This window comes from Marmota monax, unplaced genomic scaffold (genome assembly GCF_021218885.2).
Source record: "Marmota monax isolate L192 unplaced genomic scaffold, Marmota_monax_Labrador192_F-V1.1 WCK01_AAM20220418_F8-fsc00107, whole genome shotgun sequence".
Lineage (NCBI taxonomy): Eukaryota > Metazoa > Chordata > Mammalia > Rodentia > Sciuridae > Marmota > Marmota monax.
This window is the reverse complement of record NW_026693761.1, coordinates 2,299,857-2,303,445: the sequence shown is the minus strand read 5'-3', so window position 1 is coordinate 2,303,445 and position 3,589 is coordinate 2,299,857. Positions and strand designations below refer to the sequence as shown.

The window sequence follows — 3,589 nt, the reverse complement described above, 5'->3', positions numbered from 1 at the left end:
AACTGGAGGCAGGTGGGGTGTGGCTGGAGGAAGTGGTTAATTGAGGGTGTGTCTTTTGGGTATATATTTGTATCTGGCAAGTGGAGACATCTTTCTCTGCTTTCTCATCTCCATGTGAGCTGGTTCTCTCTGCCACACTCTTCCACCATGATGTTCAGCCTCACCTGGAGTCCTGAGGAACGGAGCCTGCTGTCTGTGGATTAAGACCTCTGAAACTGTGAGCCCAAACTTTTCCTCTGCTAAAATTGTGCTGGTCAGGTCACAGCAGTGAAAAAGCTGACTAAAACATGATGCATGCAGGGTGAAAGCTGTTCAGGCTATGCTTATATTATTGGGGTAAAGAGGGAAGATCACCCTCCAGGCTTGTGACCCATGGGGCGATCTGAGGTGGTTGCCTAGATACTTGGGATCATTGTTTAAAAACCTCTGGCCTAGACAGGGTTTGGTGCTCCTCCCAAGATGAATATGCATGAAGTCCTATAGAATAAAACACCAAATAACTGGGGAGAGTTCTGTATTTCAGAATTGTGTGCAGGGGGCATTGTATAAAAGCAGCAAATTGGGGGATGAGGGTAACCACAAAATTCAGAGCTTGTCTGAGCATATCCCCAAAGCCTCCAGCCAAGATAGCAGAGGGACCTGCAATCCTCTGCCAACAGGCCTGGAGAATCAGCTCAGACTCCTCATAGGTCTCACTTCTGGCTGATGACCCCAGTTCCAATCTTTGGCCCCATACCTGCTCCTGCCCAGCCCTTCTGAGACACTTCTTGATTGAATGGATGCCAGTTGATGGTTTCCATTTAATCCCTGGTCCTTGACTCTCAACTTTCTTTGTGCTCCTCAATCTGCTTCTCAGGTCAGTCCCACATTTCCCCTCCACACACACCTCTAGACCTCTGCTCAATGACCCAGTCTCCACCAGAGTGATAGAAAGAGAGGTGGGGCGGAGGGTGAGGGAGGGAGGGGGGATCAGGGAAAAACAAACAAACCCAGATTTTAGGTTTGACAACTGAAAGCAGTAAGATTTATCATATTATTTTTTATGATTATATTACATTTTCCTACAAGTAATTTTTGTATAGCTTCAGTATTTTCCCCTCAAAATTAAATGGAAAAAAATCAAAAAGTTTAAAACTGAATCATTTGGCCCTTTCTCTTCTTGTCTCCTCCCAGTTCAGAATGCTTACATTTCTTGATGGTCAGCATCCTCTTGGATCTGCAGTTAGGCTCAATGCATCCAAGTCTTAGCACAATCTTCTTTATAGTTTTAGCCTTCTTGTAGAAAAAATGGCTTTGTCTGCTCCCCTATAGCCACTCTGCTTCTGATCATAGTGTTTCTTTCCTTGGGCATAGGAGAAATCCTAGCTCTTCTTATACTGGGTCACTTTGTGAGGTCAATGCCTACCATACTTTTTATAGAAAGTCCTTTGGGTTTTAGGTGGGTTTTAATGTTTTGCCCAAATTTGTCTTAGTAGAATCAAAATGTCTAGTTTATCCAGCCTAGAATATGATATGCTTTACAAGTTATTGTGTATAATGTTGGCTTTGAGAGTTTTCATAAATAATTTTAGAACTTTCAGGAGCAGGTACAAAAAGCATTCTTTTAGAAACTTTTATATTCAAATTTTTTAAACTGTTCCTTTAGGAGAGAGGGAAAACATATCTAGCCATGCACTCTGGCTAACTGTCAAAAATTCTAATCACACCTAGACTCAGAGGTTTAAAACATAGGAAGACATTTAAAAACTATTGATTTGTATGGAATCTGGAACATACTGATGTGTTATGGTTTGGATGTGAGGTGTCCCCCAAAAGCTCATATGTGAGACAATGCAAGAAGGTTTGGAGGAGAAATGATTGGGTTGTAGAGCCTTAACCTAATTGGTGAATTAATCCCTGATGGAATTAATTGAGTGGTAACTGGAGGCAGGTGGGGTGTGGCTGGAGGAAGTGGTTAATTGAGGGTGTGGCTTTTGGGTATATATTTGTATCTGGCAAGTGGAGACATCTTTCTCTGCTTTCTCATCTCCATGTGAGCTGGTTCTCTCTGCCACACTCTTCCACCGTGATGTTCAGCCTCACCTGGAGTCCTGAGGAACGGAGCCTGCTGTCTGTGGATTAAGACCTCTGAAACTGTGAGCCCAAACTTTTCCACTGCTAAAATTGTGCTGGTCAGGTCACAGCAGTGAAAAAGCTGACTAAAACATGATGCATGCAGGGTGAAAGCTGTTCAGGCTATGCTTATATTATTGGGGTAAAGAGGGAAGATCACCCTCCAGGCTTGTGACCCATGGGGCGATCTGAGGTGGTTGCCTAGATACTTGGGATCATTGTTTAAAAACCTCTGGCCTAGACAGGGTTTGGTGCTCCTCCCAAGATGAATATGCATGAAGTCCTATAGAATAAAACACCAAATAACTGGGGAGAGTTCTGTATTTCAGAATTGTGTGCAGGGGGCATTGTATAAAAGCAGCAAATTGGGGGATGAGGGTAACCACAAAATTCAGAGCTTGTCTGAGCATATCCCCAAAGCCTCCAGCCAAGATAGCAGAGGGACCTGCAATCCTCTGCCAACAGGCCTGGAGAATCAGCTCAGACTCCTCATAGGTCTCACTTCTGGCTGATGACCCCAGTTCCAATCTTTGGCCCCATACCTGCTCCTGCCCAGCCCTTCTGAGACACTTCTTGATTGAATGGATGCCAGTTGATGGTTTCCATTTAATCCCTGGTCCTTGACTCTCAACTTTCTTTGTGCTCCTCAATCTGCTTCTCAGGTCAGTCCCACATTTCCCCTCCACACACACCTCTAGACCTCTGCTCAATGACCCAGTCTCCACCAGAGTGATAGAAAGAGAGGTGGGGCGGAGGGTGAGGGAGGGAGGGGGGATCAGGGAAAAACAAACAAACCCAGATTTTAGGTTTGACAACTGAAAGCAGTAAGATTTATCATATTATTTTTTATGATTATATTACATTTTCCTACAAGTAATTTTTGTATAGCTTCAGTATTTTCCCCTCAAAATTAAATGGAAAAAAATCAAAAAGTTTAAAACTGAATCATTTGGCCCTTTCTCTTCTTGTCTCCTCCCAGTTCAGAATGCTTACATTTCTTGATGGTCAGCATCCTCTTGGATCTGCAGTTAGGCTCAATGCATCCAAGTCTTAGCACAATCTTCTTTATAGTTTTAGCCTTCTTGTAGAAAAAATGGCTTTGTCTGCTCCCCTATAGCCACTCTGCTTCTGATCATAGTGTTTCTTTCCTTGGGCATAGGAGAAATCCTAGCTCTTCTTATACTGGGTCACTTTGTGAGGTCAATGCCTACCATACTTTTTATAGAAAGTCCTTTGGGTTTTAGGTGGGTTTTAATGTTTTGCCCAAATTTGTCTTAGTAGAATCAAAATGTCTAGTTTATCCAGCCTAGAATATGATATGCTTTACAAGTTATTGTGTATAATGTTGGCTTTGAGAGTTTTCATAAATAATTTTAGAACTTTCAGGAGCAGGTACAAAAAGCATTCTTTTAGAAACTTTTATATTCAAATTTTTTAAACTGTTCCTTTAGGAGAGAGGGAAAACATATCTAGCCAT

At 42.5% G+C, this 3,589-nt stretch overlaps 2 pseudogenes; both read right to left on the bottom strand.

Moving 5' to 3' along the window:
• Positions 1-1,128: 1,128 nt before the first annotated feature.
• LOC124103976 (large ribosomal subunit protein eL42-like) lies at positions 1,129-1,442 on the bottom strand (annotated as a pseudogene).
• A 1,604-nt stretch (positions 1,443-3,046) lies between these two features.
• LOC124103975 (large ribosomal subunit protein eL42-like) lies at positions 3,047-3,360 on the bottom strand (annotated as a pseudogene).
• Positions 3,361-3,589: the final 229 nt, after the last annotated feature.